The sequence below is a fragment of the Sciurus carolinensis genome, chromosome 9, assembly GCF_902686445.1.
Source record: "Sciurus carolinensis chromosome 9, mSciCar1.2, whole genome shotgun sequence".
Lineage (NCBI taxonomy): Eukaryota > Metazoa > Chordata > Mammalia > Rodentia > Sciuridae > Sciurus > Sciurus carolinensis.
This window is the reverse complement of record NC_062221.1, coordinates 36,008,538-36,031,692: the sequence shown is the minus strand read 5'-3', so window position 1 is coordinate 36,031,692 and position 23,155 is coordinate 36,008,538. Positions and strand designations below refer to the sequence as shown.

General features: G+C 32.7%; 1 pseudogene; it reads left to right on the top strand.

The window, feature by feature from the left end:
- Positions 1-17,701: 17,701 nt before the first annotated feature.
- LOC124993491 (60S ribosomal protein L21-like) lies at positions 17,702-18,175 on the top strand (annotated as a pseudogene).
- The last annotated feature ends 4,980 nt before the right edge of the window (positions 18,176-23,155 follow it).

Below are 23,155 nucleotides of genomic sequence, written 5' to 3'. Positions count from 1 at the left end.
TATGTTAGAAAATATCACTAACAAATCCTTGTTCTTATTTTCTGATTCTAATTAAGTTGCTTATTACCAGGATTTATATTTTAACAATGTTGGTTGGCCTCCCTCTGAAATGCTGATGCAGGTAGCACTTGATGAAAAGAATGCCTATTTTTATTTGACACACTAAGTTGTTTCAATTAAATAGTCTATGCAATAACAATACATAAAGCCATCCAGGAGGAACTATGGAGACTTTTTCAAGCTAAGTATTATGTGCAATTACATTTAAATTTTTTAGAAGTTCCCAAATTTTAAGACTAGAATCTCTTCTTCTTTCTTTTTAAATTATAATTTAGAATCTATGTACTATTAACACTTGAAAGTTAACATTGACCTTTATATCCAATTTTCATTGATATATTAAGCCATGTTACAAATCTATTATCTTCAAATAAATTAAGCTATTATTTAAAAGTCACATTAATATGTTCATTATTCATGACAATATCCTACCATTAAATGAGTACTAAAGAAATCAACTTTACAATATAATAACTAACAATTATAATGTTAGATGACATGGTCTCCTGTTTCACGTGTTAAAAATTCAACTTAGATATTTTATTATAAAATTTTGGCACTTTTAGTTTACTGTTTTAAAATAGTATGTTTATCTTCTTATTAATTTCTATGTAGATAATATTTGAAATTTATAGCAAAAGTTATATAAAAGCCTTTAAGTATATGCTTTATAATGCTATAAATATTGTATGTTATTTATGGAATTTAAAACTGATACGATAAATGATATTTATTGTAAAAGCTCACTTATAATATTCAACAAAGAAGGTACAGTTAGAGACAATGGAAATTGTGCTGGTTTCTATGTATCTCAGAAATGAATTCATATGCATTCTTATTTAACCATTTTAGATGCTTCCTGAATCTTTTACCTGAACACCTACATACACACACAAAAAATTTACTATTTTAATGAGAAAATATGAAGCATTCCACCCCAAACTAATATAGTCAAATAAATATTCATTAGAAAAATATGCTAATTGAACAGTAAGAATATATTTACATAAGTAATAAACAACAGATTGGGAGTGAATAGTTATACATAAAATGAAATTTACTAAGGAAGAAAAAAATCGTATGAGATGAGTGGAGGCTGGTAAAGGAGAGATGTAAAAGATTTGTTTTAGAAGGTTAGGGAGAGTCAACTTCAGATACCTGAGTTTCTGGCAGGTATTTAGTATCAGAATGAGAGGTACTTGGTGATAGAAGTATGACAAAAATAGTTTTTTACACTTTTTCAGTGAAATTTTGATTTGGAGTTAAAATTTTCAGCTCTTAGTTTCCTGTTAATAGACATTACAGAAAATAAATGGAAAAGTACAATTTTTAATAATTACATAGGCAACATCTGTCAGGCATCTAAATGCCACATCTATAAGCATTGCTGTAACTGCGGATTGAAACTATGCTGGCTATACATTTTATTTCATTTCCCCTATTGTGCTGGGAAGTGTAGAATAAGCCTGATTGTGAATTCAGTGTAATTCTTCCCAAGTAAAGATTATGAGGAGGGGTAGTTAGAAACTACTGAAACCAAACAAAAAATATTCATAGCTCCAGGGAGTTTTTGATTCAATACAGCTGTCTTTTATGATTGGTTCATCCAGTGCTTTGCAAAATTGACACATATCCTAAGCAGATCATCACACAAACTTTGAAAACTTTATATTGTTGTTTCAGAAGCATTGACTGAAGAAGGAAATTTAAATAAGTAGTAGTTTAGTAAGAATGTAAAAGACAAGTTATATGCTCAATGTTATACTGAAAGACAAAGAGGTTCTTTCCTGTTTGACAACCTTTCCCTGACCTCAGCAGTGTGCATAATGAGATGGTTAGCTAGGGGATAATAAAAGGTCTGGGAGAGATAAAGAATCTGCTACAGAAGTGAAACTCAGTTTAACCCAAGTAATTTCTTTAAATGGCCAAAATAGAGAATGCAGATGGGTGGTGCATAAAACAAGAATTAAGTGACATATTCAAGGTCATGTAACTAATGAATGATGGAACTGAAATTTGGATCCAAGTTCCTGTCAATACACTCTCTCCTGTAGAAAAAAAATATGACGACTGTATGCATTTATGCCTCTGATCTATTAAATTCTGTGTGCAAACACACACACACCATACAGTTACACATGTGAACACACATGCACACACACACACACAGAGACCAAAAGAAGAGTAAAAGCATATTTACATAAGTAATAAATGTTTGAAAGTTGATATATATGATATATGCTTATATGTATGTAATCCCTATTATCAAAAATAATACAAATGCATTACTTATAAATTACATATGTGTATTTGTATATATTAATATGTGTGTGTATATATATATAAAATTATAGGGAATTATATATCCCTATTACATCCTCTTAAGGTTTAGAAACATTAATAAAGTGTCACCAATGTCCCCAATGTCACTTAAATAATAAATTGCAGACAAATTCAAACTCAGATATTTCTATCTTCAAAGCCAGTATCTCATTATCTTTCTGTCTTTCATCAGTCTACACAAATACAAGTATTTTAGAGTTTCATAACATAATCATGCCTTTTCTCATTCTAATACACAGAACTTCAAGCCTAAATGAGAGGGGACCAGGAGAGTTGTTTTGGATTCTAAATAATGTTGAAATGTACTTTTCTACTGAAAAGCATCCTTGGAGAGTACAGAGAATATGACAAGATGCTGAAATTCATAAATGGAGATGTTATTAAATGTATACAGAATAGCCTAGTCCTGCTTCTGCCTATTAATAATCATCTTGGGGAGATTATTAATAACTGTAGATAAATTTGCTTCCCATATTTATATAATAAAGCCAAAGCATAACCTAATAGAATAACCAGAGTTCAGATAACTTAGTGCTAAAGAGCGTACATTATTTCTCATGTGAATTGCATAAATATCGTTGCAAATTTACTACTGTTGTTTCTCCAAATGTTCTCCTTATTAAGAAAATTCTAAAATTAAAAGTATTTTGAGATTTCTTTTCAATTTCCTAGACTACCAAAAAAGATAAATGATTACCTAGTCTCATTTGCACTTTTAAATAGAAAAAGGATAGATGGAAAAATGGAAAATATTATCTAATGTATTTCCATGTACTTCAAAAGGGAATTGATAAATATATACTAGCACATAGAAGGGAAACTTCTTTTTAATAGATAATTCATGTGAGAGTGCAAAACAAAACTAGAATGAGAGAGAGAATATTTAACCTTAAAAGTTTAGAGTAATTTATCTTTTGGAAGAAATCAGAGAAATTAACAAAGAAGTATTTATAATGACATTTATCATAACATACATATTAGCAAAAATAAAGAGAAAAATTGAAACATCATAAAATTCAAAACACCAAGTTATGGTACATACTAATTAAGAATGGTAATTAAAATCATAAACCTACATTGTTAATAAATAATAAAGACAAAAGTTAAGGAATTTTAAAAAGCACAGAAGAAACGATTTGTAAATATATTTAAGCACAGGATATTTAAAATGATTTAGGATAATATAAAAACTTTGGCAATTATAATTAAGAGAAAATTAGAAATTAAATGACATTAAGAATTATACACATGAGAATAGAGTTATGAGAGATGAATGATATATGCTTTTTTCTTATTACAAATATAGCATAAAAATCATGTGTGACTCTAAGATTAAAATAAATTTTTAAAATAACAAATAGAAAGATATCAAAAAATTATGTAATATATTAAAAGGTCAATTGGCATGACCCTTTAAGACTTAATAATACCAGAAGGCACAGATGGTTTAAAAATAGGAAAAATATAAAAGACCTTTTAAAAATTATAATGTCAATGAAGAATAAACACTTGATAATTTCAATACTGTTTCCAAGTATACAGTTTTAGATATTAGTGAAATACATACATATTTCACTAGAAAATAAAATATATTTTTAGTTTGGTTTGTTTAGAAAGTTTATTAGAGAGTTTAGATTTAAAATAAATGTAACAATATTAATATATTTTACTAAATATATAATGATAATGGTCATTGGTTCTAACAACATTAATGCAGTAAGATAACCACTATAAAAATACTTGATTCAAACATTTAGATTCTTTCTGGATATAACTATTTTTTTAAAAAATGTCCCCTTATAAATACAAGGAATACCAAGAGAAAATGTATTGGTAAACAGAACAGTTATGTAGTGGAGGCAACTTATGAATCAGTTGATTGAACCCCAAGTGAATTCACCAATGACAGAGGTTATTTCTGACTCTCCATTCTGCCTGGATATTGACTGTATCTTCCCTTAGTGTTAAGAATAATTGTGTGCTTGAAAAATTCAGTGTATTACAAAGCACATATACAGAAAAGAATTAGAATCTAGGTTCAATCATATGAAATAAGGTATTCATTTATTTTTGAGCCACTGTTTCAGATATTACAAAAATGTTGAACTTCTGGACAACACTAACTAAATGAGAATAACATGTTCCCAATATCTATCACCTCTAAAATACCTATACATATTTAAAAAAAAAAATCATGGGAGTAACCCCACTTGTGACACAGATATAATTTTAATATCAAAATCAATGAACTTGATCTAAAGGACTTCATATATAACATACATATAATTTCCTTACATTTATAACATTCCCTGAACTATCTGTGTGAAATTGTGGTTCTCAGTTGTGATGGTAATATTTTCTAAGTGTTTTAGAAAATTTGGCGTATCTTTACACTTTCTTGTGTGGTTATCCTTACAAATTTCCGTTATTATCTTTTTTTCTGGCATGGTTTATCTCCCAGAAGAGAACCTAAGATTAGCTTACATAGAGTGGTTATTTTAGAAAATGATTCTCATAAAATTAGAATAGGAGAAGGATAAGAGTGAAGCACACAAACAAGGAAATGCAACCCCAGTCGGCCATCGAAAGGGACATTTGGGTGCGATTCCACAGAGCACCATTAGAGTATATTCAATATGTATGCACTCCAGGAATGGAAGAGACAAATATGTACTTCCAAATCATGACCCTGTCAATTAAGACTCCTTGTCAGTAGAATACGAAATCCCTTGCCCTTCCAAGTTTGTACAGGTGTTAGAAAAGCTGAGTTTGGGCATGCAGCCTCCAACATATAGTCTGCGTGCTTACAATTATATAAAATTTTTGAACAAACTATTCAATAACAGTAGGAAGTACATCAGTGGCTACCTAGGCTTAGGTAATATGTTGATTCTAAAGGATCATTAGGGAACTTCTTGGAGTGAGATACTTTACACTTTGGTGAATCACTACATGAATGTATTTGTCATATCATACCAAGCTTTGCAACTAAGTAGAATAAATATTATTTTATATAAATCATACTACTATAATCTGGGTTATAATTTTTATAAGGTCAAATAAACCATATGTACTGAGCTATTAATTTAAATATATTCAATGTTACAAATTTTCAACTTAGAAAAACAGCAACAAAATAAACTCAAACAATATAGAAACAACTAGATAAGAACAGAATTAGTGAAATAAAGACAGAGGTCAACGATAACATTGCCTCTTTGACTAGTAGGTAGAGAAGTCACTGGCATGACTAATTTAAACAAAACAGAGAAGACAAAGAGGGAAAAAATCACAGATGCTACAGAGATAATTAACTAGGAATGTTGCAGTAACATGTTTATACCAATACATTAGAAAATTATCAAAATTAACACATCCTTTGAAAACAGCAACTTACCAAATTCTGACTTGAGAGAACTTGAAATTCTGAAGGATGATTACCATTTTAAAGTGTAATTCACTAAATGTCTTCTTCAAATGAAGACACAATGTGTCTGTAAAAATAAAAATATATTTTAATAAAAAAAAATGAAGATACAAGCCCAAACACATTACAGAAGAGTTCTTTTAACATTCAAGGAACAGTTCACTCCACTGTGGACCTGTTAAGGTATAGTCAGAGTGGTAGGACAACCAAAAATGACAAGGAATAGGGTTTTATTATAGGAATTAGACTGGGCCAGCTAAAGAATTAGGATTATCCAATCCTAGAAAGGTAGAGCTTCTTGTTCAAAAAGCAGGAGCAAACCCTTTACTTTTATTCCTCAGTCTCAACTCTTCTCCTCTTCTATCTTTTCTTCTCCCCTCCCCTCCCCACTGTTCCCGCTCCTTCTCTCTTTCCCCTCTGTCCCTCTCTCTGTATTTTTTTCTCTTTTTCATAGTGTTTTATTTTTTTAAAAAATTTAATAGCACACTTCCTTAGGCATGGGGAAACTTGTAGGTGAATACTAAGACACTATGGGTACCAGACCAGTTCATGATTTGATGCATGTGTTGAAACTCAATTCTTATGGTTTGGATGTGGGATTTCCCACAAAAGCTCATGTGTGAGACAACACAAGAAGGTTCAGAGGAGAAATGATTGGGTTATCAGAACCTTAACCCAATTAGTGAATTAATTCCCTGATAGAATTAACTGAGTGGTAAGGTTGTACCTTGATCAGGTAGATCATTAGGGCATGCCTTTATATTTAGTATCTGTTGAATGGAATCTCTTTCTCCGCTTCTTGATCATCACAGGAGCTACCTCCCTATGAGGCACTCTTCCCCTGAACTCTTCTTCCGTGGTGTTCAGCTCATCTCAAGTCCTGAGAAATGGAACTGGTTGTCTATGGACTGAGACCTCTGAAACTGTGAGTCCCCAAATAAAACTTTCCTCCTCTACAGTTGTTCTGGTCAGGTCTTTTAGTCAAAGCAGTGAAAAAGCTGACTAAAGCACCAACTTAATACAATTCTTGCCAGGAGTTTACTGGATTCAGAGTTTAGTAGTATTTGCTGGGCAGAGATTAAGAAGTGGACAGTTAAGAAATATTCCCAAGAAGTCAGAATCACAGGTTAATCAAGGTTCCAAGTACCTATCTCATGCTCCATTTTCTCATCAGATTTTTTTTTTTTTATAAAACACAAATTTAAAGACGAAACTACGAAGAATTTCAAAATGGCAGTTACCACACAGGCATCATTATGAACGTGAGGCCTTGTGTTCAGGGAACAATTGTGGAACAAGTTGGACAAAGTCTATGGGCCGCTATTACATCTGCATCTTGTTTTGGGGCTGGAAGTCACTAAACTAACATGAGTGACAATTAGGAAGATAACACCCGGACATGACATAAAAAAGAGTAAAGATCACCTAGAATCTGTTGGGATAAACTCCAAGACACAGGTTACCCCAGAATCCTTGCTTATGCCTCATCAGCTCTCATCTCCTGTGCATGAAGCTAGTGAACTTAACTACATGCTTCTGGTTCAAGAGTCAGAATATGATAGGGGACACCACAATAGAAGCTACAAGATCTAGGGTGCAAAGAGGTGAGCAAGTGAATCAACAAAAACGGGTATGAATTTTAATGATGTCTCATACACTACAACCTTCTGAGGTAACGGCTGCTACTTCATGCTGTCCTTTAAGCCCATACCTGTTTCTCTTGGCGCCTGACCTTTCATGGAATGAAAAGAGGAAGGGAATGCTGAAAAATATAGTTCTGACCCAAGATGGTATAGTACAAAGTTTCTACATAGGGTTATAGAAACTCCCTCCCAGAACAGGAAGACAGGAAGACTACTTGTTTTCAAACAAACATGAGAAAGAAAATTTAAGAACATCTCACCCATGACCTTTGAAACAAAGATTTGATGGAAAGCATTTACTAAGCCAAAAGACCATGTTATATTTGTATCATGAATGCAATCGTGTTTTAATATTTAAAAAGTAAAGAACCGTATTAGCATGTTCAAAGAGAAAAATTCATCTTTCAATAGAAAAATCACATTTTAAAAAGATAAAGAAGCCAAGAATAGAGGCAAATTTCTTTAACCTTTAACCTAGAATGCATAAAATTCTTAAGTGGAACATCAAAATCTTTAAAGCTTTTTTTTTTTTTTTTTTTTTGTGTGTGTGTGTGTGGTGCTGGGGATCAAACCCAGGGCTCTGTGTTTGCAAGGCAAGCACTCTACCAAGTGAGCTATCTCCCCAGTCCAGCTTTTTGTAATGTTGTCTTTCTTATTCTAGGAGAATAGTATAAGAATATTCATTTAATAATAAAATTTAAACTGTATAGACATGTTTTTAGATCTCTGTATGTATTAACTATTTAATGGTAAAAAGTAAATGAAAGAAAAAAGAAAATCAGAGAAAGAATGAGAGACTTAGAGGACTGGTTCAGGAGGCCCAATATCAGACTAAATGAAATTCTTAAAAAGAATAGAAAATGGAAAGTGAAGGACATTATGACACAGAGTCAACAATAAAAGTATAAATTATTATTAATTTGCACTTACTAATGCAAAAAAGTCATATATTTTGTAAGTATCACTATTAAATCTGTATAAGAAGAATAGTTTTGAAAGAAAACTGGACATATGTCCTCTTATTTTTCTTAATATTGGCAAACAGCTATAGTTTTGCATGATCAAATTTTCTGAGAGGTTGTAGGTTGGGTTTATAATTTAAAACTTCTGGGGCTGGGTGTGTAGTTCATTGGTATAGTATATGCTTACCCTGGGTGCAATCCCCACATTAAAAAAAAAAAAAAAAAGATAAATGGCAGAGTTGGTGATAAACAAAAAATAAAAAACTTCATGAAGCAGATAGAGGATGGAGATGAGGGACAGACAATTAAAATGCAAGAAATTGAACAAGAAAGGAGCAGGAAGACATTATTGGAGTAAAAGTAAGCAAATGGTGTTACTTTCTATAATTAAAAAAAACTGTGCATGAAAAAAAGAAACAGATACACAGGTTGTTTTAAGACTGCTGAGAAGAAAAGCAATGAGTCAGAGACTAGAAGTATGTGAGTAAATTTTAAAATAAGATTTGTAGGAAGAAGTTGGAATACAAATCTTCACAGTTTTTCCTAAAGACATCTTCATTCATCTTCATATGTGTGCCAGGTAAGCAAAAGCAAGTGTGAAAGTATATCCTGTCTCATATAACACCATGTGCTGACATTTTTTTAAAATTTTTAGACAATATGGTTTTTTATAATTTTTGTGTTTATTACAAAGGAAGTTATGGATGTATAATTGTTTCACATTTCTATTGTTCATTAATAATAATAGCCAACATTTATAAATATTCACATTGTGTTGAATACTATGCTACATTTCTAAATTTTATTCATTTTATCTAAACAGAAATCTTATGAGACAATACAAATGTGATACAAATTTTTTGGATGAGGAGACTGAGAGTTAAGGAGATTAGATAACTGCTGAGAGTCACACAAAGATAAGTGACAGAATGGCAATTAAGCCTAGTGATATGACCACAGAGCCTATTACTGTAGAACAAAATTCTATTATCAAGTCACATGAACTCTAACTTTCCAGTAACACCAACATTAATGTATGCCTAGATTACTTGTAATGTAATTATTTGCATTTCCAAGATGACTATAGATGTTGAACTTTTTTTATGTAATCATTGCTTATTTTGGAGTACCTTGCATTAGCAAATTAAATATGCTTAATTATTTCCTTTAGTAATCCCTGAGTCCTTTCTGGTTTTTCCTAGCATTAACACCATTCAAAATGATTAACATAAAATAATGTATAGAGTCAATAAGTAATAAATCAAGAAACCATGTCTTTGTATTCTCCTTACTGCAGGTAAAATAACAAAATTCAAAGCATAGAGAACTTTGGGGGAAGTAAAGGCTGCAGTGTTTCAGAAAGCAAAAGCCAATCATATAGAAAAACTCTTGAATATGGGGAATTCTATGGACTGAAAATGGGTCATCATCTACTGTGTACAGGAAGAAAAGTCACTGGATAAATACATGCCCTTTGAAATCAGTCAGCTAAACTCTAAGCAAGAAGCAGAGAGGTAATTGTGCCAACATTGCCTAAAGCAGGACAGGAAGAAAAAAGAATATATAAGGAAGTAATGAGACTAATTGAGATACATGAGTCAGCTTAGTTAAAAGCATAGTTTCAGGAAGATCCTGCAAAGCATTACATAAATAAAATAATTATCATGACATCAATATAATATGATAACCCAATTTTGCAATCCAATTAAGCAAACATTTATGGAAAGCCTATTACACATAATACATAATAATAAATGAAACATCAAAGATGATACTATGTGCTGAGAATACAACCATGGCATGATTCCTTTTTATTATAATGATTACTGCAGATTAATTGTACAAAATAATGGATTTCTGTTGACATTAACATGCATGCATATAATGTACTTTGATCATATCCACACTCCCAGTTATCACCTTTTACTTCCCCTTCCACCTCCCACTGGTCCCCTTTCCATTCCCTAATGGTAGCTTCTTTCTTTCATGTCATCTTCTTATTTTTCTTTCTATATTCTACATATGAGAAAAACATGTGATACTTTTCTTTCTGAGTATGACCTAATTCTTAGTTTTAACTATGTTTATTATCTAGTAGAATGAATCAGTAACATTGTCAAATTTAATTTAATTTGGGAAATTTTTACCTTCTAAATGAATGCCATGGAGTAAGAGTTAAGCTGGACAGTTCAAAACAAACTGATGGTAAGACTATTTTGATAATCTAGGATAATATGTTAATATGAGAAAGTATGAAATAATTCTACATGAATTCAAAACTTTAAAGTAGTAAATAAAAAACAATATATTAGAAATAAGTATAGCTTAATGTGAAATATAGAAAGTAAATGCCATTCTAAATGTAGAAGAACTTAAAGATATCACAAAGGAAAATATTGACCAATGTGATATATGAAATTGAACTTTTTTAATAGCTCTATTTCCTAGAGGTTATTAAGAGGCAATGAATGAACCAGGAGTGGCAGCAATCCCATTGGCTCAGGAGGCTAAGGTAGTAGAATTATGAGTCAAAGCCAGTCACAACAACTTAACAAGGCCCTACACAATTTAGTGAGATCCTGTCTCAAAATAAAATTTAAAAAATAAAGGCCTGGGATGTGGATTAGTGGTTCAGAGGTTAAGTGTTCCTGGGTTCAATTCCCAGTACCAAAAAAAAAAAAAAACCAAAATAAAAACAAAAAAGGCAACGAATGGAAAAAAGTCTCCAAAATTTACTTTGCTAAAAATATTTGTCAAAAATGTTTAATATTAACTCATAAGCTAGATCAAGAAATGAAAAATTTATACTAATTTATCAATAAAAAGGATGTATGAAGTTCCAAAGGACAATTCACCAGGAAATAAATAAAATTATCTTAACATTTAATTATTCAATCTTAACATTTTATTATTCAATCATATAATTCAAGAATGGTCCATTTTAACAACAATAATATGTTACTTCTGATTTATCCAAACTTTTAAAAAAGTCAACCATCATTAGAGTCAATAGAGTAGGAGAAATTAAAGATAATGGAAGAAAATTAATGCCAATTACCTTTTTTAAGAAAATCAAAAAGAGTTCTAGATACAGCTTCATGATACTCGTTTTTTAAATGCTCTTTTCCTCAGATTTCAGAGGAGGATGAAAAGGTCCATACGTTAGAAACTGATTCACTGAAATGAGAAAACTTGGATGATTTTGGCTAAATGAGAGGTGAGATAGGAAAAGAAGCATATTAAGAAATCAAATAGGGAAAGCCCAGAGTAGATAATGAAAGGAGGTTGTCAAACAGCAGCAAGAATAAAAGTTTTTATATAGTGAGCCCAGTCTCTTCAAGTATGGGAATTTCTTCTTCTTCTGCCCCTGCCACCACCCCAACCTCTGACCAGCCAGAGTCCTTCCTTCATTACTCTGCCATCTACTCAAAGATTGGATGGTTAAGTGCCTAAAAATCAATACTGTTCCAGATAGAGTACCTGGTATATTTTTTATCTAACTACATAATTAACAAAAAAGCGCATGGAAGGAGAAGTTCAATGAGGTGAACAGAATGCTATTATTTGAAGAAAAGTTATTATATCCTTCAAAGTCCCAGGTGAAATGAAGGAATAATTTCTAAGGAGACTATAGTAGTTGAAAAGTACAGACTTGGTAATTATGAAATTAATTATCATGGTACCATTAAATCATGCAATTTCTTCTGGAGAGGTCTTTTTAATACCCTCATCTTTACACACAAATTTACTAAAACTTGAAGTCTTTTGAATTTGTTTTCATGAGATTTTTGAGAGATTGAAGTTTAAATGTGCTTATATTTTGGGAGGTTTTTATTTAAAAATCAAGAGTCTATGTTTACCAGAAATATAGCAGGGTGCTAGGGAAGTAATCACATTCCAAACCTTGACTAGTTGGCTAACCAACATGCCATTTCTTCTGAGGCCTTCCACTTCGGTAGTGTTCCCTCAGTTACCAACTTTTTCCAAATACAAACAATTCCCTAGTCTGCCTCCTCTCCTCCCAGACCCAGATCTCTCATAGACTCTTGTCACTGAAGGCACAGAAATTTTCTAAAGTCACTCAAAGTCACTTACCAATTTTCTACCCTTACAGATTCACCATTTATCTAGTTTTAACACCCTTAAAGGATATCTTCAACTAGTCATCATTCAATGGTTCCTAAATTTGGCTTTGATGAGTATTGTGTGACCTTGCGCAAATTATTTCAGTGTTTTACATCTGGAATTGCTGACTTCAAAATGGAATGTTATCGCATGCATTCGAGTATCATATATGGAACTTGGTACAAAGTATAGACTTAATAAATATTAGTGTCCTTGCTGTTTCTCACAAACTTCCCAGATTTTCTCCCCAACTCTTCCCTCAGGCCTATAGACAGTTCTCTTCTGAAATTGGAAACTTCCTATAGTGGCAGACTGCCTTTTCCACAAGTTTCCCTTGGATCTCCCCTCATGATAAAAATCCCCCCTTTTTCTTTCTTTCATTTCATACCTAGCATTGAACCCAAGAGTGCTTAATCCACTGAGTCACATCCCCAGCCCTTTTTATGTTTTATTTTGAAACAGGGTATGACCAAATTACTCAGAACCTTGCTACATTGCTAAGGCTGGCTTTGCACTCACTATCCTCCTGCCTCAGCCTCCTGAGACACTGAGATTACAGGTGCCCACCACAGTGCTGGGTTATTCCCACTTATTTCCTTGCCACACTCAACACATTAAAATGTGACTGCCATGGAAATAAAATGCCAATCTCTTCCAAATTACTTTATTTCCTCTAGTTTGAAAGATTGCCACTCATTATTTCAGATTTTCTTTGTGGGACACTCTGTCTGGGCTGAGAGTAAGAGCCTGTGATTCATTGTGGTTTTCTTTGGCTCTAAAGTTCCTAAAATGTGGAGTTAATGGAGGCTGAAGGATCACATGGTGGCTAAAGATTTCCCAAGAAGTATTGGTAGTTTGTTGCTGTGTAATGGAGAAAAGCATCAGTAAATAGTATAACTGAATATCAAATTTAATAGTGTAAAATATATAGAATAAATAAAATTTAACAACATTTAGGAATATTGATTATTTATTTGTAGGAAAGCAATTTCTCAACCCGGCACTGTGGCACATGCCTGTAATGTCAGCACCTCAGGAGGCTGATGCAGAAAGATTGCAAGTTCAAGGCCAGCCTTGGCAATTTAGCTAGACTGTCTGTAATTTAGAGAGATCCACTCTCAAATAAAAAATAAAAATGGGGAGGGCGGGCTTCTGCAATCTGGTGAGGTCCTTTTCTCCGGAGTCTGCCATTTTTGCAAAGGTCTCTAGACTTTTCTTCTGCACTTAGGAGTCCAAGGTTGCTCTGCTGTGCAGCTTCTGAAGATCCCTAGGAAGAATTCCTGCTTCCCCAGAGCCAGGAAATGGAACAGTTAACATTTAGGGATGTGACCATTGATTCCTCTGAAGAGGAATGGGAATGCCTGGAGCCCACTCAGCAGAATTTATACAGAGATGTGATGTTAGAGAATCCCAGAAACTTGGTCTTCCTGGCCACAAATTCTTATACCCAAGAATTTTTACCAGAGCAGGACATAAATTATTTATTTCCAAAAAGGATAAAAGGAATATATGGAGATTGTGATCTTGACTATTTACAACTAAGAAAACTATGGGAAAGTATAGGTGAGTGTGAAGGTCAGAAATCATATTATAATGGACAAAACCAATTAGTAGTGACTATTCATAATAAAAATTTTATTGTTAGCAAACACCAAGGACATTTAATATCTCAGAAATGAATTCAATTTATGCCAGTTACTTTTTAGGAGTTCTCTACATCTTTAAGGATATGTCCACATCAGTTTTTGAAACATATATTTCCTCTGAAAGGAAATTTGGAAAGTTCATAAAAGGATCTAGTTCATGCTTCAATTTATAACTTGACCAACTTGAAATATAGCAGTCAACTTCCAGTTCAACATTTGTACATACAAGACATTTAAAAGTGAAAAACAAATTTCTGAAAAGGATTACTTTGAGAGTTCCTTTCCAAAATGTCCATTATTCTGCGGTAAATAAATAATTCCTTCTTGTGCCCAAACACACAATTTTAAGAACTGTGGGATGGTCTGTAGTTACAGGTTATTGCTTACTGAAAATTCAGATGTCAATTTCTGGGAAGTGTGCTACATATATAATGAAACAATTATACAGGTCTCTACCCTAAGTAACTACCACAATGTTTATGTTAGTGATACAAATTATGACTATAGAGAAACTCACAAAAAAGTTAACATTACTTGCAATGCCAGTGAACATCACTATACTTATTTTTCAGAGAACATTTACAAAGATGAAATGTGTGAGAAAACCTTTCTTCAGTTCCCCCAAATTATTACCCATCCAAATATTCATAGGCAAGACAAACCTTATAAATGTAAGGAATGTGAAAGTGTTCTTAATCAAGTTGCAAATCTTACCACAAGAGAATTCATTCTGGGAAAGAGCCCGATTAGTTTAATGAATGTAAAAAATTATTTGATTGAACAACCATTTACAAATACCACAGATACCATGGCATTGATAAACACTATAGATTTAAAGAATGTGGCAGAACTTTTAATCAAAGACCACCTTTTGCTAAGCATCAGAGGATTCATACTGAAGAGAAGACCTGCAAATGTAGCAAAACCTTAAAGAATTTTTCAACCCTTACTCGATACCTAAGGATTCATGGAAAGAAGCTCTGCAATTCTAAAGAATGCAACAAAACTTTTAATAACATATAAACCTTTCTCAACATCACAAAGTCCATACTGGAGAGAAGACCTATAAATGTAAAGAATGTAGCAAATGTTTTAGTCAAAAATCAGTCCTCATTCAATGTAAGATAATTCATATGGGAGAGAAGTCCTACAAATACGAAAAATGTGGCAAGGTTTTTAATCAAAGTTCATCACTTACTCTACACCAGAGAATTCATACTGGAGAGAAGCCCTACAAATGTGAAGAATGTGGAAAAACATTTCATTGACAATTACCTCTTATTAAACATCAGAGAAGTTGTATGGGAGAGAAACTCTACAAATGAGAACATTATACCAACACAGAGGAATTACAGCAGAGAGGAAGTATGCTAATATAAAAAACTCTGACAGGTCTCCAATAGTTGTTCACACTTTACTCAACACCTGCAAATTTATTCTGGTGAGAGACAGTACAAGTGGAAAGAGTGTTGCAAAGTTTTTAGCCATTGCTCAAACATTACTAAATGTCAGAGAATTCATAGTTCATGAAACCCTAAAATGTAAAGAATGGGTCCAAGTCTTTATTTAAATGTCAAGCTTTCTTCAGCATCTGAAATCTCATACCTATAGTGAATGTGGCAAGGCATTTATCCAAAATATATGCCTTGGATAACAGCAAAATACTTGCAATAAAAAACCTTGACAAATATTTAAAAGTACAGCAGAATTTTTGATACCTCATATCCTGTGTATGAGGATTATTAAGAGAGCTAAGGCATTTAAATAGAGAATATGGGTAATGTCCTTTACCTGTTGCTTTAAATTTATTAAACATCATTATCTGCTGTGTTAGAAATAATAAAAATCCTCAAAGCTCATAGTATAATGCAGACAGCTTATCTCTGAAAGGATATAAATTCATTATAAATCAAAGATTACTAAGTATCCTCACTTTTAAAAGCTGAAGGAAATATAATTTTCATAGTTTATTCTATCATAAGAAGGCTTGTCAGAATAGTTTTTAGTCTGCACTTTTTTGAGGTTTTACAGTAAGTGTCATTTTTCATTTTTATTTATGGACTGTGGATTAGACTTAGGTGTGCATAATCATTGAGCCACATCACTAATCATTTTTTATAAAACTTGAGGCAGGAACTCATTAATTATCTTAGGGCCCTGGTAAATTGCTGAGGCTGGCCTTGAACTTGTGATTCTCCTGCCTCATCCTTCCAAGTAACTGGGATAATAGGCATGTGCCCTCATACCCAGATGACACTCAATTTCTACTATATTCACATTTTGAATGCAATTTGTTATAAAATAAAAGTGAACGTTAATGTAAAAAAATAAAAATAAAAAAATAAAAATGGTTGGAGATGAGACTCAGTACCCCTGTGTTCAATACCCAGTACCAACAACAACAACCACAAAGCAATTTCTCTATAAAATGAAGAAATTTAATTATGTTTTATATTTTATTTCTTATTTTTATTTGCTCTTTTTAATTATACATGACAGCAGAATGTATTTTGACATATCTTACATATAAGGAGTATAACATTCCATTCTTATGATTGTACATGATATGGCATTACACTGGTCATGGATTCATATATAAACATAGAAGTTATATCCAATTCATTCTACTGTCTCTCCCATTCCCATCTCCCCACCTTCCCCCTTCTTCCCTGCATCCAATCCAGTGAACCTCCCATACTCCATCATTAGTCAGCATTGAAATATCAGAGAGAATATTCAACCTTTGGTTTTGGGGGATTGGCTTATTTTACTTAGTATGATAGTTTCCAGTTCCATCCATTTACTGGCAAATGCCATAATTTCATTCTTCTTTATGTCTGAGTAATATTCCATTGTGTATATATACCACATTTGCTTTAGCCATTCATCTGCTGAGGGGCACCTAGGTTGTTTCCATAGCTTAGCTATTGTGAATTGAGTTGCAATGAACATTGATGTGTCTGCATCAATTATAGTATGCTGATTTTAAGTACTTTGGAGTAGGATAATGGTGGTTCCATTCCAAGTTTTCTGAGGAGTCTCCATACTGCTTTCCAGTGTGGTTTCACCAATTTGCAGTCCCACTATCAATATATGTCCCACTATGAATATATGAGTGTACCTTTTCCCCCACATCCTCGCCAACATTTATTGTTACTTGTATTTTTGATAGTTGCCATTCTGACTGGAGTGAGATGAAATCTCAGTGTACTTTTAATTTGCATTTCTCTAATTGCTAGAGATGTTGAACTTTCTTCATATATTTGTTGACCACTTGCATTTCTTCTTTTGTGAAAGTGTTCGGTTCTTTTGCCTATTTATTGATTGGGTTTAAAATGAAGAGATTTAAAGTAACACATATTCTAAAGTAACACTAGCAGAAATATACTATGACCATCATATATAAATTCAAATTTTCTAGTTACATATTAAAAAAGAAGAAAAGGTAACCTAAATAATTTATTTGACGGAACCACCATCTTCCAGTAATTCACCAAAATGACGAACACACAGGGAAAGAGGAGAGGAACTTGATATATGTTCTCTAGGCCTTTTGGAAACCATGAAGTTGTTCCTTTGGCCACATATATGTGAATCTACAAGAAAGGTGATATCGTAGACATTAAGGGAATGGGAACCGTTCAAAAAGGAATGCCCCATAAATGTTATCATGGCAAAACTGGGAGAGTCTACAATGTTACCCAGCATGCTGTTGGCATTGTTGTGAATAAGCAAGTTAAGGTAAAGATTCTTGCCAAGAGAATTAACCTACGTATTGAGCATATTAAGCACTCTAAGAGTCGAGACAGCTTCCTAAAATGTGTGAAGGAAAATGATCAGAAAAAGAAGGAAATCAACTGGGTTCAGCTGACACGCCAGCCTGCTCCACCCAGAGAAGCACATTTTGTGAGAACAAATGGAAAGGAGTCTGAGCTGCTGGAATCTATTCCCTATAAATTCATGGCATAATAAACGTAAAAAAATAAAAACCTGTGAACTTTAAAAAAAAGTAATAATAATATATTTGACTTAATATTACATATCCAAAATACCTTTTAAGCTTATAAGTAATAAAAAAGAAAAAAGTTTATTTTTCTTCTACCAAGTCTTCTAAATATAATATATATTTTACTTTTATACTACATCTCAAATCTGAGTAGCCATATGTTAATTGCTCAATTGTTCCTGTGACTAGTGTCTACTGTTCTATATACCACAGTTCTAGGCATTAGGTAATTATGTGTGTGCATTACTCTGCATGCCTAAAATAATGGCAATGATAGAGATAGGATGAAAAAAAATCTGTATAGTGTTGTTGATGAGAAACATAAGTCATGGGAAGCTGATAATAACTACCTCCTATCCCTCAAGGATATTTGCATCCTATTCCCTAGAACCTAAAAATATTGTTTTAAGTAACAATAAAGGACTTTTCCATTTACTCAAATTTAAGATCTTAACATGGATATATGATCCAGGATTATCGGGGGTGGGTGTCTACATAGTATCACATACATCTTTGAAAAGGAAAATAAAGGGATATTTTACAACAGAGGATAAAAAAGAAAATTTGATTGCAGAGGTGGAGATTGGAGTGACATCACTGTGAGCTGAGGAAAGTTGGCAGTCACCAGAAGCTGAGAGTCAAGGACTAAATTCAACTCAAGATCCTCCAGAGGGATCTGACACCTTGAGTCAAGCCCCGTAATACTTTAGACTTGTGGCACCTCAAACTGTGAGAAAATAAATTTCCATTGTTTTAAACCAAGTTTGTGGTTGGCAGTTTGCTGCAAGAAAGTGAAGGCACGAGTCAGTTAGAGTCTAGTAATGATACTGTATTATTTTTTCCTGTTTTGTCAATGTCCAAACATTGAAAAAAAACTCAATGAAATGCTCAACAAATATTAATGCTGAAAATGTCTTACTAGATCATTCAGCTCAAACAGGTTCAACTACCACATATAGGCTGAAAACCTTTCAAATTCGTATTTCTGTATGTTACTGTTCTCTTGAACTCCAAACTAACATTTCCATGTTTCTCCTGAACATTGCCACCTGGATGTTCCACAGTCATCAAAGACAGATCATCCCCAAATTTGAACTCATCATCATAATTCAAAACGTTCTCTTGCTTCCCTACCTCAGTTAGAGGACCAGTTACCCATATCTGTGGTGACTTTACCTCTTGGTTAGCTTAAGCCACCCTCGTTTGTATTTGTTCATTTATCATATTCAGTTTAATACTTGTTCAAAACTTTCAAAATTCTTTTAGTTTTAAGAGTACTTTAAAATAATCTGTGTTTGGTAAACCTCCATTTTTGTTGTTGTTTGTTTGTTTCCAGCTTCTACAAAAGTGTCATCTGATTGTAAATTTTTTTCTTTCAAAGAATGATCACTTTAACATGTGATTAACTTGGAAAAAAATCCAAGTTATAACACTGCTCTCTTTTTGTTACCAATTTCGAAGATAAAGCAAATACTCATGACATTGTATGCAAGAAAAAAAAGTGCTTTCAGACATGCATAGCACAGACCACTACAGCCTTTAGTCTCAGGTGTTAAAATACATATTTGACAGTGATATCTGTGCTGTCCAAGCTGCGTACCCCAGCCTGTTGTATCTGGCTCCTCTCATGGCCTATAAGTTTCAGTTTGCCAAGCTTCCACTTAGTAGGGGCCACATGCAATGTGGGAAAGTGCAAAATAAGTAGAGAAAATAAAGGATGACTGGTCATGCCATAGTATGTGTGCAGCCTTAACACCATTTGTATAGTAGTTTTCATAATATATATTGTGTTAAATATGAACAACTAATTATTTCATTTTGTAATACTCTTTTTAGCAGCAATGAACCACAAAAAAATTAAATCCAGGAAGTATGTTCAATAAAAAATCCAGGACTAATGAATAATGATAAGGATATGACTTGCATAAAATATGTGTTGACATTTCTCACCCACCATAGTTGAGGTCATAGTGCTATTACAGGCCTCTTAATAACCAGATCACAAATCTCCAGAAGAAGCAACAGCATGTAGTTTTTAGTTTTAGTTTTATGATTAGTACTTTCAAAGAGAAACCCATGTTAGTAGATTTTTATTTAATTTGTTATGGAAAGTTTAGGGGGTGCCAGGCTAGCTCAGGTGCAGGTAAGAGCCATGGAGTCAGAACCCAGACCCCATGAGTTAGGTAAAAGCAGGCTTGTGGTGAGCAACCTGCAAACTCGTTTATTGCAGGAAAATCCATACATTTTATAGACTTTTAACCCAATCACAATGTGCCACAGGGGATCAGACCACCAGGCTCCTACACAGGTTCCCTTGGTAACACTAGGTAAATTTGGGGCAGTTGTTTACATTCCTAGGTGGTCAGAGTGGAATGCTCCTCTCTGCAAGTTTACACACTTGAGACATAACTGCTGCGAGCCAAGAACTAGGATTTCTCCCAACAGGAAAGTAGACTTCATATCACTTTTTTTCAATGCTCATTTAGATTAAATTACTATCCTAAATTAATTTCATTCTTTTAAAATCCCAAGCTTTATTGTATATATCCAAGAAGAATAGAGACAATAGTTTTTGAGTTAGCTTTGTTTTCAAAAGACCTTGCAGTTAAATGATGGGTGGTTTAAATTAGTTTCAACAATTGTTTCAAATAGAAAGTCAGTTAGATTAATCCTAATTGCACTTATATTTTTATTTAATTCATAGACATTAAGTAAATTTTTGGAAATCAATTCTATAGTGAAATATCTGAGGATATTTTAGTCAGTGTTTTGCTACTGTGACCAAGACCTACAAGAACAAGTGCCCAACTCCTTCAGTCACCTGTTATTTGCTTTAATTACCACCCAGTTTATCCCCTTCTAGGGGATTAACTCACTGATTGGGTTAAAGCTTTCATAACCCAGCCATTTCATCTCTAAACCTTCGTTACATTGTCTCACACATGAGCTTTTGGGAAACAACTCCTGTCTAAACTTTAACAGAGCAATACTGTGTATGATTCTAAAATAGTTAAAATTTCAACTATGGGGGAAAAAAATAACAGAATGAATCAAATAACATTACCCTATGTAAATTTATGATTACACATAGTACGCCTTTAAATGTACAAACAGAGAAACAACATGTATCCCATTTGTTTACAATAAAAAAAAAATTCAACTATGAAAATCAAAATAATATGCTTTCAGGAAGATAAAATTACAGATGTTTGTGAGTCAAAAAATCATGGTAAAGGATTGAAAATTCATAGACTGTAACATATTTGTAATCAGCTAAATACACACAAAATTAATATTAATTTTACATTCAAACAATTTGTTGTATACTAAAATTCAATATATGCACAAACATGCATACACATTCAAATGTGACATTGTGCAATTTTGTTTGCTACTGATATTAATTAAGTTACAGAAATATTTTAGACTTCATTAAACAACTTTGTACACTAATACCAAGTGTCTAATAATGGTATAGAACTGTTACAAAGAAACTATGTTTTCTGTTTTTTAACATTCAATACTCTTTTCTCAAACTTTTTTTATTGAAAATCTAATAAAGTTGCTAAAAATATTAACATTTTCAGAAAATGGAAATTACTGAAACCAAAAGTTGAAAATTTTTTTCTTGATATGGATCATATATTTTGTCCCTCAACAAATTGAAAGACTGAAATCATAACTCCCAATGTGATAACAATGAGGTGAGGACATTTGGGAGATGATTAGGTCATGAGGGCGGATCTGTCAAGAATGAGATAAGCACCCTCATGAAAGGAACCCCAGAGAGTGATCAAGTATTCTTCCCACCCCATAAGGATGCAACAATTTGACAGTCCGCAACTTAAACAAAACCTGACCGTGCTGGTGCCCTGACCTCAGATTCCTAGCCTCTAAAACTGTCGTAAATAAATTTCTGTTGCTTTTAACTCACACAGTCTATGAAATTCTGTCACAGCAGCCCAAACTCACTAAGATACCTACAGAAATAAACAAAAAAGGAACTTAGAAAATTTGATGATGACAGCTATTTTTGAAAATCTAGAAGAAGTTGCAGATTAAATTTTCTTCCAAGTAAACTTTTGAAGGTGACCCTCTTTTTAAACCAAATTAATATTATGTACCAAATTAGAATGAGGTTGAGTCCTTCCTTTGAATTTTTTGCAACATCTAGTTTGGTAATACATATTTTAAAAAATCTATAGAATCAGTTCGTGCTACATAAAAATTTTTGTTAAGGAAAGTAATTCTTACTAAAAACAATCAGTAATGACGAAAGCACTTAAATTGTTTACATGTTGCAATAAAAAGTAGAATGGAAATATTATTTATTTAGCAAAATTAGCTCTCAACTTACAGGTATCTTAGGAAAGACACAGAAGAGTTTCTCAATTAAAAATATTTTTTAACTCCCCAAAATATTTTTTTGGTAGGGCACGATGGCACAAGCCTATAATCCTACCAGTTTAGGAGGCTGAGGCAGAAGGATATCAAGTTCAAAGCCAGGCTCAGCAAAAGCAAGGAACTAAGCAACTCAGTGAGACCCTGTCTAAATAAAATACAAAATAGGGCTAGGGATGTTGCTTAGTGATTGAGTGTAATCCCTGGTATTCTCTCTCACCCCCCATTTTTTTTTTTTTTTTTTTTTTGTGGCCTATAGAACATTCTCAACAGAAGCATAGAACAATTTCAAAGTGATTAGCCATAAAATGTTACTTTGAAAGAAATTGCAAGCCATTTTATTTTTAAAACATCTATGAGCATTTGAATACATTTAAAAAGTACATTCTTCAGTGCCATGATTCCAGACAAAGTTATGGTTAAGAAATTGAATGATGTATATTAATAGGAATCAAAGACAATCATGTCTCATGTAATTTTTCAATGTTTTGTTTTGCTTTGATATATACGAGGAAATATTTTATGTATACAAATAATTTTAT